The sequence below is a fragment of the Sturnira hondurensis genome, unplaced genomic scaffold, assembly GCF_014824575.4.
Source record: "Sturnira hondurensis isolate 20B ecotype Veracruz unplaced genomic scaffold, ASM1482457v3 Scaffold0013537, whole genome shotgun sequence".
Taxonomy (NCBI): domain Eukaryota; kingdom Metazoa; phylum Chordata; class Mammalia; order Chiroptera; family Phyllostomidae; genus Sturnira; species Sturnira hondurensis.
Window position 1 is genome coordinate 2,574,077 of NW_028086168.1, and position 12,120 is coordinate 2,586,196.

General features: G+C 42.6%; 1 protein-coding gene across 1 annotated transcript in view; it reads left to right on the top strand.

Annotated features, from left to right (window-relative positions):
• WWTR1 (WW domain containing transcription regulator 1) overlaps positions 1-12,120 on the top strand; it is a 128,790-nt gene that overhangs the window by 59,951 nt on the left and 56,719 nt on the right. The gene's annotated exons all lie outside the window — the stretch shown is intronic.

Sequence of the window (12,120 nt, forward strand, 5' to 3'; positions counted from 1 at the left end):
TTTTTCTGTCTTTTTCATTCTGTCTTTTTTCTTTTTTTATCCTCATCCCAGGGTATTTGTTTTCATTGCTTTTAGAAAGAGTAGAATGGAAGAGACAGAAAGAGGGAGAGAGAGTGGGGGAGGAAAGAGAGAGAGAGATTGAGAGAGAGAGAGACATTGCTTCTTGTACATGCCCCAACCCCAACCAGGGATGAAACCCCAGCCTTGGTATGTGCCCTGACCAGGAATTGACCCTGTGACTTTTTGGTCCATGGAATGATGCTCCGACCAATTGTGCCACCCCAGCCGGGGCTCACTGTCTCTTTTTTTCTGATTGAAAATAATAATAATGCTTATCGTACAAAATAAAGTACAAAGAAATCTAAAGATAGAATAAAACCCACTTTGCCCTCATTTCTATGCATGTATATTGACCAAAATGGGATTATGTTCCCTTAGCAATATATTGTGAGCAGTTTTCTATTTTGACAAATATAGATCTATGTTGTTTTTACTGTTTAGTCTTTCCTTTGTCTGACTAAACCATAATTTATTAACACATTTAAGTTATAAACAAAACTGTAATGGACATGCCTGTGCCTACAGTTAGCATGCTTATTGTTTAGAATCATGTTTGTGGTTAACAGGGGTGTGAAATGCGATTGTTTATTTATCTCTAATGTTACATAAATCTGAGATGGGCTGAAAGCTGGAGGAAAGAAAGTCTTCCCAGAATCCCACCCAGGACTTCTGTTTATTCTGTCTATTGCGGAGAATTTAGTCTGGCCACACCTGGCACCTAGAAGGGGGCACGGATATGCAGAAGCAGCCTGCCATCTCTGCCCTATCTATTTAATTGTACCCTTTGTACGCGTTCACGGACGTGGGCTTCCTGGATCAAAACTTTTCCAAAGCATTTTGTTACATGTTGGCAAACTATCCTCCATAAAGATTACACCAAGCTAAGTCTAGTTATATGCAAGAGTGACCCTTAGTAAAGCTGTGGGTTCTTTTTTTTTTAAAGATTTTATGTATTTTTTAGAGTGAGGGGAAGGGATAGAGAGAAAATGAGAGAAACATCAATTGGTTGTCTCTCATGTGCCCCCACCTGGGGACCTGGGCTTCAACTCGGGCATGTACACATTTCCTCCACTTCAACCCAGCCATACACATTTCCTCCACTTCTAAGAAAACTTATTCGGAGGTTGAATTAATAAACTAACCAAACTCAGGTGGCTCTCTTCCAGTTTGAAAAATCTCCCTGCCAGTTAAGGAAGGAGCGCAGTGGAAGTGCTGCTCCGCCCAAGTCGGTGTGCAGACGCCTTCCGCCGTTCCAGGAACCACCCAATCGTCTGCCTGTGCTTCCCTCCTCGTGGGTGGGGCCTGTATCTCTTTCAGGGAAGGGATTTTAAGGGTCACCATCATTGCCGAATTTTTATCGTTTCTGATTAGACATGGACAAGTTTGGTGCTTCTGTTTCTTGGTTCAGTTATTCGGATCGATGATCCTAGCCTTTTTCCGTCTTTGTCTTGCATATGTTACAGAATGAGATTCACTTCTCTTCAACGTTAGAAAAGTGACCTGCCAAAGTATTACTATCACTAAGGAATCATATAAAAACATGACTATGTTAGTGCCACTTTTCAGTCAGAACTAACTTTGAAAAAAATGTGACAATTTGTGAATCAGTAGATGGAAGTACCTCGTATATTCTGGCATGTATCCTGGAAGTTTAAAATCGTATCAAAGTTAGAAGTTACATACACATAAGTAGATGCTTATTTTTTTTATATGGGAACTAAAACTGGTTATTTTAGTGAAGAACAGTTGGGGTTGGAAGTGGAAATAAGTCATAAAGATTGAAACATACATATTTCTATTATTTGTTGAATAAAAAAATATTAAACAATAGTATATATTTTAAAATACATCCACCTGTGGGTAGAAAGCTATCTGAAGTTTGCATAAACATACTTTGTATAAAACTAGAGTACTTTTTGGCTAAATTATATTTTTCCATTTGTTGTGTCTGGAAGACCTCCAGTCTTGTATTTCTGTAACCTGATTTGTACCCCTACATTTGGGGGGAACTGTGGAGGTTAACTATTATCACCTTGTAAATGATTGAAAAACTAAATTACCCTAAAACTTCATGAGCCTTTCTGTTAGAAAAGTATGGGAAGCTTTTACATACTCTTTTTGTAGTATTCATTCTTACCACGTTTTCCACTTCAGGGTGAAACCTCTTTCTACTGTAAATGTGAGGCTGAAAGTCTTGTGCTGGCATGGGACGGACGCCCATCACCACCAAAAAGGACCTCACAGTTTCCTTCCTAGAGGAACCCTGGCTTTTGTCTTTTCCTACACGGGGTCTGAGGTAGCATTGGAATGCAAAAAAAGAAGGTGGAGGGGCCACCTGAGGCCGGTGATTAGCTAGCTCTTTTGTGTTTTGAGGAGGTTTTGGTCTCTACATCAGTTATTACTTAACACTCTATGTGAAATCAAATATGTCTGTAGTTTTTGCAGCAAATTGATATCCAGCATTATTTTCCCCCATTTTGGGGGGTTCATTGTACTATAAGGTGTTTGCTGATTGTTTGCATTTGAATTCCTCACATTTCTTTAAACAGTTGTGATAGATTTTCATAAGGCAAAGGAGGGAAATGAATATTTATAGTGTCATGTGTATCTGACACTTTTATTATTTGATGAAATATTCAAAACAAAAATATCACGTTAACTGGTTAATAGCAGAGGTACAGTTCAAATCCACTGTACCACTCTGCCTCATTTGGGTGATACTTGCAACCAGATGCCAAGAAATACATGTAAAGGCACGTTGTGGGTACAGTTTAAAACATGAAACATAAGCAGTGTTGCCCAGTAATTATCTTCATGTCCCCAGCAACCCCTCCCCTCCCCTCCCCTTGGAAGCCTAACTCCATCCCTTTTAACGCCTCAGTTTTTGTCTTCAGACTCCAAATCATTTCCTGTGAAAAAGGACCCTGGCTCTGAAAAGCACATTTAGTCTTTCTCCAGACGGGGGGTGGGGTTTCTGCCAGTTTTTCACTAGTTCCAGTTGTGTCATGTTTTTTAAATATGTGCAGAAACTGACTCTGACAATCAGACGTTCAGAGCCCAGGGTGGCTCATCCTCTTCCCAGAATCAAAAAAGAAAACCCCAAAGGGAATTGAGTCTCTTCACATGAACCAGAGGAGAAGCTAGATTAACCCAAAAGAATTTTTTGGTTTTAAGGAGACTTTGCCTTTTATTTATTTGTTTTTGAGCAGGTGACGTTTAATTCATTTGGCCTTATCAGGAGGAAGAGAAAGAAGGGCAGCTGCAGGTTTAGCTTTGAGGTATTTTATATTTGGAGTGGCCTAGGGGCAGACAAGCAGTGTGTCGATGTCCTATTTAAGAACAACTGGAAAAACAACACGTTGAAACATGTGTTGGGCACGGAGAGCCTGGAAAAACAATATTCAAAGTATTTTAACATTTAGAGTAGCTCCGTGGCATAAAAACAAACTCCTTTTAAAAACTGATCGCAAAATGAAAGCTGTTTCTCAGATGTCAGATGCAGCTGATGGGGGGTGTGTATCTACATGCAGCTTTTGAGATAGATTGTCAGGCTCTGGACCACTTCTACTAACCCGTGAACACAGGGGCCGAGCTCTTTCGACCACTCACTGCATTATCACTATCTCCCCACCAGTTTGATTGCCAGCTTCCAGAGTCCATGGTAGATCATTTTCTGTCACATCCGTCCTGGAGCAGAAGACACCACAGGAACTTAGAGCCAGTGCCTGTTTGTGGGACATGAATTCAGCACTACACATCTAGCAGATCCCAACCTGAGTTCTTGGGGGCAGCATCGCTTCATCCGGAGTTTGGCTGTATAAACATTACGGTGCTTTAACCCTGGGAAGACCTGGCTGCGATGGATTTACTGAGAAACAATATAATATACAGGGAGCTTAGTAGACTGTCCATTAGGGGCCATTTAAATGATTTTCAGTGGTGATTTTCACCACATCCACATTTGCCAAAACTGATCTTGAAACTGAGTCCCCACAGAAGGTACAGCTCCACCGTAAATGCTTGTCAAATGAAGAAATGGACAAACGTGTCCCACTTCTTACTGATAATTCTAGAACTCACCATTGGGAAAAGCCTCATCTCTTCTCCACTCTCCTCATTTCCCTTCCATATTTTTTTTTTTGTGAGAAAGAAGAAAGTGGGAAAACATGTGCCAAATACATAATTTATACTTGATATCTTTAAAGAATAAAACAGTATAATAAACTGTTATACTGTTGTTGGGTTTCGACGTAAGAAACTTCATGTAATTTGTAAATCTTTTAATAGCATTTTTGATCCTGACATGAAGAATTTTCAATCCCGACATAAGAAGAGAAAAAAATGCCAAGTGTTGATAGTAAAATCTCTATATAGCCAAAGTTTTTTAATAGGCCTCTTGGCCTGAAGCAAACAAGCAAACAATAACCCAGTCCTTTACTTCTTTCTTCTTGCTTTTTTAGGGGGTAGGGAAAATAAGGTTAAGCAAGAGTTTGGCCCGGTTTGCAGAGGCCATATCAAGTTTGCCCACGTTGGGTGGTGTTGGGGACCTCATCTGGGACGATTGGGTTCTCTAGCACAATGGCTCGCCCTCCGGAGCCAGGTCGATGAATCACACCTCAGGCTGTGTGGATGAGTCACCGGCTTCTCAGAGTGGTTTTCTCCAGAAGTGTGGCACATTCATAGTGTCCTCTTCTTTATCACCCCGGGGACAAAATGCTGGTAAATAAACCCAGGCAGGAAGGGCCGGATGTTACCCTCTCAAGTGGTTCACACTGAGCTCAGGGACGGACAGCAGGTCTGCTTGACTCAGCTTCTGCCCGGACTGAGCAGGTTCAGCAGTGAGTCTGCAGAAAGCCGCAGGGCTCCGTGGAAAGGATTCCAGTGGATCGATCGTCACAGCTGGTTGTGGCGGAAGTGCTAACAGACCTTCCTCGCTGCTGCGGCTGCCACTGCTTCTAATTTAAACAAGTGGAGGCTTCTTGGCACGGCTGTGATGGAAGTCGAGGATTAGAACCTGGTAGTTAAAAATACAATCCCTGCCATTCATTCGAAATTCCAGAGAATGCTGGAATTGTAGAGACCGGAAGCATGCACCAAAATAATGCTTCTGGTTTTGTATCATCTTTTATTAGAGGATCCTAAAAAGTCCCCTCTTTATATATGAGTTATTATTTCTGTGTCATACACAGCAGCCATGTTTGATGAGCTGCTTAAGTGAAAATCTGACCGGAACCTTTTAACTATGAATTCCTTGTGGTTTCAAAGAAGAATGAGCTTTCTCATCCAACACACTTCTGTTATATGAGCAGCCACCTGTATTGTACAGCATGAGCAACTCAGGTTTTATAGCTTTGAGACTTAATCTGTGAATGATGTGTATGTTTAGCTAATGGATGTGTCGGCTTAGTACTTTTGCAGCCTGCCTCTTTCTTACCTCTTTGTATCTTTTATTCTAACACATTGGACTAGCAAGAGACGGTGTTGTTTAGGATTTGTGCAGAACAGTTATAACTGTAACCAATTACAGCACTATGAAAGCTACTTTGGGGCAAAGAATCATCCTTTGGGGTGACAACTTGGGAGGAAAATTGATGGTTTTAGAAATGCAATGGAACATTATGAGTGCCTCAGCCAGGTGAAGAGCCTGCACTTTATTTTTGATTGTCAATGTATCCAAGTCCAGGAGCCGACTCCCCATTTTCCAACTGAGCTGATAGGGTTAAGCAGAGGAGAACAATTTACTGGATGGCCACTAGTCAGGTGATGTTTACATTCGGGCTGTGAGTGACCATGGTGGCGATAGGGCGGTGGCCATGGGACGCTGCTGCGATCAGCTCTTGTACTGTGTTCTGGTTTTAGGTAACAGCAGAGCAACTATCTGGAGAAAGAATGTGCATCTGGGCCCGGGAGAATTAGTAACTGTGTATGCCAGCTGTCTTTGTCCTTGTGGTTAAGACCCACCTCTGGTGTCAGTCGGAAGAGCTAAGTACCACTGGCAAAAAAACAGAACAAAACAAAAGGCGCCACTTGAAGACATGCAAGATATGAGTCAGATAGGGTGTGTCTTTCCCAGGTCTTTCAATTTAAATGTGAACACACTGCCAGCACGTTTATATTCATTGAAACAGAGGCAGCATTTATCCCCGAAATGCAACAAAAAAGTAAGCCAGCTTTTGCAGATTTGTATTTTAATTTTAAGTAGGGAACATTTCAAAACTTTTAATGCGAGTCTTGGGCAAGTCTTCCTGCCATCTCGTCCAGGACCAAGCACTGGCATAGTGTTTGTTGTCTGCTGACAGGGGATCAGATTTACTTGGCCAGACCTACCTGGGAAATTGTCAGCCTCATGCAAGTCTGTTTCAGTTTTCATTTTGAACATGGATGGGCTTAACTGAACTGGGTCACAACAAGCAAGTTGCAAAGCTGTTTCCTTTAGCAGTTTTTTAAGCAAATAATCTTCAGTGTATGTACATTGGTTGTGACATTAGGAGGGTGATAAATTAGCCTAGTAAATCAAAAAAGGGTTTTAATGGCTGGTTTTAAAAAAATAAGACAATTTACTTACACCCTAAATCGGGCTTGTGAATATTATGGAGATTGCAGCAGCACTGCTTTTCAGACGCTGGCTATGGGCGGCACACTTTGCTCTGCCTCATCCAGTCATTTCTGTCATCAAAAGAGTTTGTGCTCCATTGGAAGAGAAATATCAGCAACCCCCAAGCAAGAAGGGAGAGGTTACAAAGAAACGGGGGTTGTCAGGGGGTGAAACCAAGTGTCAGGGGATGTGAACCGAGTTTTGAACCAGTCAGCCTTGCTTGTGTGACCCCAGGCTGCCTTTAACTTCCCATCTCATTGATGTGGTTCTCTAACTACCTCTCTAAGTTGTGGTGGAAAAGAAGAGGCAGGTTGGAGGCTGCTTCTAAGTCTTGTCCTAACAGCTCTGCTAATGGTAGGGAGCTCCGAGTATTGTCTGATTATTGTCTGACACTAACATGAAACTGATGATATGTTAAAGAAGAGAGGGTGGGGAGAAAGGGAAGAAAAATGCCATAAATTTGAAGATGAAATCTTTGCCCATGGAAATAAGCAAGCGGCTTATGTTGCTAAGAACTCTAAATTCTTTCAAAATTAAGCATTTGTAATCATTCCTATTTTTATATCTTTGTATGCTTCCAGCAATACAAAATGTATTACATAGGCCTACTCTATTTCAGAAAGTCTTTGTTATGTGGCTTCCTTCCATAAAGTTGGTGTAATAGGTCATGAACTGGAGGGTAAATTCATCCAAAAGCACTAGGCCTTTTCCTGGGCTTTGAGAAGCTGGTGGATTCTACTTTTACAGATAAGATTTTATCTTTGCCTTTAATGGTTCTGCTGCTAGTCAGGGTTTTGTATTTACAAAATTCTTTTCCTTTTTATACCTACCTAGTACATCATGCACAGTAGGAATACTACCCGTACTTGTGGAATAAACTCGAGCCTTGGGAAGGCTGGAGCTGCCTTCCATGCATTCACTGTTGAGAAGGGGAGTCCAGTGAACTAACTGGTCAAGAAATCTTCGGTTTCCTAGGACAGATCTGTTTTGCCTTCACAACAAGGAATCCCAGCGTGTGTGTTAATGTTTTTACCTCGACTCATGCACGCAGGTACTGAAACTAGAATGGCTTAAATGACTCACACAGGTCACACAAGGTCAGAGTTAGCATTAAAACTCAGGTAAGCATGATTCCAAGACTGGTCGGCCAGAGCCCACAGTGTCTCACAGGAGGCTGTCTGTCTGGAAGATGCCTATGTGAGTAGGACTTTTTTTTCTTTCATGGGCATTGGGGACCAAGGGCCCAGGGGTGACTTGGATCCCCTCTGTCTTTGGGATGAGAGTCTGGATGTGGGGTAGAGAATGGATTGTCAGATAGGGTGGGGAAGGGCTGGGGGGTGGGAAGAAAACCCTAAAGGCTGGAGGAAGGGAAGCCTGGAGGCCTTTGTGATCATCTAGGTGGAAGGTCACCCAGGAGGCCACAGAGAAGGAAATAGGATCTGAGTTAACAATCCCCTGGAGGCTGATGGGAGAGGCCAGGCAAAGTGGAGATGGTGACTGCACCCCCCTCACTGATTACAATGACTTTTTAACTCCAAACACAGAATTTCCTTAGTAAATAAATGGCTTTTTAAGTGTGTGTCCTTATTGAAGAACATGTTAATCCAAGAAAGAAAAATTATTTCACACATTTCAATTTTCCATAAGGTGCCATTTCCAGAAAGATGTCTCATTAGAGAGGTGCTCACTCACCCATCTTGCCTCCAGGGGACTGAAGCTCTTCTCCAAACTAACAGCTGATTGGAGGGGAAGATTTGTCTTGTTCTCGCTGTGGCTGTGATAGAAGGCAGTCTGGGAAGCAATGGTCAGAGGAACCCTCAAAGGAACAGGAAAATACCACCCTCATTATCTTCATTACAGGCAACTTTTCCTCCTCATACACCCGGACCTCAAAGGGAAACCTTGCAGTCATTTTTTTCAAGTCCAGAAAAAAAGTTTTGGGTGGATGTGTGTTGGGGGGTCAGTTTTTCTTTCCCTTAGGAACTGGTGTTCTTTTTTCTTAATAAACAACATGGAGCCCGGTAATTGATTCCATTTCCCTTCTTACTTTGGCCAAATGAAGACAGATATGCATCATTTTCCTTTTTGTCTTTTTGTACTTTCATGAGTATTTTTGTTTTTACTGGTTATGAAAAACAATACCTAGTCACTGTTAAGAACCTGGAAAGTACAGAAGAATTTAGATAAGGAAAAAAATTACCAGTGAGCAACTGAATGCATTGGCATAAATATTTTTGGTATCTTTTTTCTCTTTTTAATATATGTATATATATTTCCTTTATTTATACATATAAAGTTCCCAAGAAAAATTAGACCTTCAAAGATGGCAGAGAGATATTTTCTTGCAGTAGATTTAGCCAGAGAGTGAAATCAGGAAGAAGGTGGGAATAGCAGGGAAGTGGGGATTAATCTAGCTAAACTGTGGGTTCTGGCCAGCAGTAAGGTTACACTGAGAAACACGAGAAAGGAAATGACTCAGTTAACTCAGAGAGGGAGATGAGACAGCAGGGTGTAAAACTGAATGGTTTATCCTCCATTTGGGAATGGGGTGAGGGGTGCTATTTGATTTGAACAATAGGGGAATTGAGTTTTCAAATCAAATCATCAGCGATGTATTAAGTTCTTGTGAGTAATGAATGCCCTTACATTTGGCATTCCAACTGGGAACCACCCTGGACATCATCACATAAGCTGAGCCTCAGGGCAGAGCTGGTGTCCTGTGGACAGGTCCGCAGAGGCTGGGAATTTGAGTGGCTTTCTTAGAGTTGTTTCAGGGCAACAAGAACTGTTCACTTAAGAAAGACTTGCTTTTGTACTCGAGTCTTTGGGAAATACTGTGAGTGACACTTTTAATTAACAAATCTGCTGGGAACAAAACTTTAAAAGCCTTGGCTGGTTGTGGAGTTTGAAGGGTGGGCTATGGAGGCTCCCACGGTCCTTCAAGTGCTGGGACTTGAAGCCATGGCTGAGTCGTACAGCTTTGGGGCCAGGCCTATCAGAATGAGGGCTAGCGAGCCCGTCCAGAAAGCCCTGTGCTCTGTCCCAGGGGATGGAGGTGGCCAGCCTTAGTGGCAGTGCTTAGGCAAGGTCAGGTCATCTACCACTGGAGTGTGGGTCTTACTGCCCCCCCGCCCCAGATCCTGGAGCTACGGTGTACTTGGGTTTTTTTTTATTTTTTAATTTATTTTATTATTTTTTATATCCTCACCTGAGGACATTTTTTCCGTGCTTTCAGAGAGACAGGAAAGGAGGGAAGTGGGTGGAGGGAGAGAGAGAGAGAGAGATTGATTGCTTCGTGGCTAGATACTGAACCTGCAGCCCCTCCATCTACTGGGCAATTCTCCAAACAACTGAGCCACACCGTCCAGGGCTATTTTATTTTTAAATTAGAGTTTATATTCAACATTGTTTTGTATTAGTTTTAGGTGTATAGCACAGTGGTTAGCCATTCCTATACTTCACAAAGTCCGCCCTTGCCGATTTTTCAAGTACCCGCTGGCACTGTACGTAGTTATCACAATATTGTTGACTCACGGCCCTCCTGTTCAGAAGGGCAGGATGGGGAACCAACATTTCGGAAAAGTACCCTCCGGCTCCTGTGTTATTCCTACTACTGAGCGGTAGCTGAGTGTCTGACCACGGCAATGTCCTTCCATTCTCTGTATATCACTCCATCGCGCCCAGGTCATGTTCAGGCTCCAGCACAGCATCACCATCCCTGGTGTCAGAGGGTCCAAGCAAGGCTCATGGTAGAGAGAATGATTCCTCCCCCTTTGGTGCCATGGTGGAAAGTATGCAAGATGTGTCTACTGTGGAAAATAAGTTTTAATAGCATGGGTCCTGAAGAAATAGCCAAAGGGTTTCTTAGCTCTAATTACTTTGCTAAAGTGAGTTTACTTAACTTTGACATCCTCCTCCCTTCATTTCTCCCTCTGAAGACCTGTTATAAATCTTCTTCAAGGTCCTGTTGTACAAGCCCATGAGTTCCCACAGGACCAGAAGTTGACAGAAGGACTTTATGAAAGCTTTACACAGAATTACAATGGTTTGACTAAAGGTTTAACTAAGACCATCATTTCTTTTTCATTTTTTTAGTGCTTAGGTAATTGATTCTGATCTCTTTAGATCAGTCTCTCACCCGTCTACTTTTTTTTTTCTTAACAAAATAGTTTTTGTTCTTTGATTTTATTCCTCCCAGTTCATTTTTGAGGATATTTTAAAAGACGATCGATGGCCCTTACAGTAGTGAAACTCAGAAGTTCAACTTAATTTTGCCATTTTTACCAAGGCTAACCAACCCCCTTTTTAAAAACTCACACTCATTTAAAGGCTTTCTTGGGACAAGGTCCAAGTTTTTAGTGAAGGCAGTGGACGAGTTCCCCGAGGCAATAACTTCCAGTCTGGGATGACGAAATTTAAAGAGGGATTTTAGCAGGGGCAGCATTTAAATATGAGGAAAACAGAAGCAAAAGAGAAGGAAATACAACCACAGTTAACAATAGTAATAATTGTTTCCAGGAGAGGCTATTGTTATTAATGATTGAGGTGTGTTTAACCTTTCTTGTGGATCTCTGACAGTCTGTAGTGCCTGGGGGTAGGCATTGCCAATTGGTTTGGGATAATCAAGCCTAGTTGTGAGGCCTAGAACAAGGGGCTGGCTTTCAGTTTCAGCTGTCAGTTTGCTGTCTTTGATAAATGTAGAAGTATCTCTGATACACTTCCCAAAACAAAGGTGTAGCAGCAGATAAGTTTGCTCATCTTCAAAAGAAAAAAATGTGATAACCTCTCAAAAAAAGATAGAGCCTGTGGAGTAGCACAGGGTTCATTTAAGGCACCCAAGGATGATTTGCGATGTGGTTTGGAGGGAGGTGGGCAGAGCTGAACCCCTGGGCAGAAGCTTATGCTGTGCTACTTTCTCTCAGATTAAGTCATAAAAACAAATATTGGAAGTTGTATATGAGCCACAGTCTTATCATGTTTTCTCCCCCAGAAACCTTCATGCCTCCGTGTCTAGGTTTCTCCATAATCTGGTTCTCGCCTGCCTTCTTGCACTTCCAGCTACTTCCTGTTTCAGCTGCACAGCTGTTCCCTTGCATAGTAGAACATAAGCCTGGTGAGGGTTTTACATATTACCTATGTGTACCTCACAGTGCCTTACCCATGTAGTAAGAGCTCAGTTACACCATGTGTTCAAGGGTGGTTTCAGGGGCCCTGTCTTTGGCTGAGGATGGGCAGGCGGAGGTGCCCTCATTATGTCAATTATACGGGCCTCCAGTGTGGGAGGGCAGGCTGGCCCTGCCTGTGGAGAGTTCATACCATGGGGTCCCAGTGATTGGCTGGTGATGAAGGTCCCAGGGACCTGGGAATGCAGGCTTCTTGGGATGTGGGGAGGTATGCTGGGGCTTGTCTGTCCCCAGTAAGGCAGAAAGCACTTGAGAGGGTTTTTGCCGGTAGGGGCATCCGGG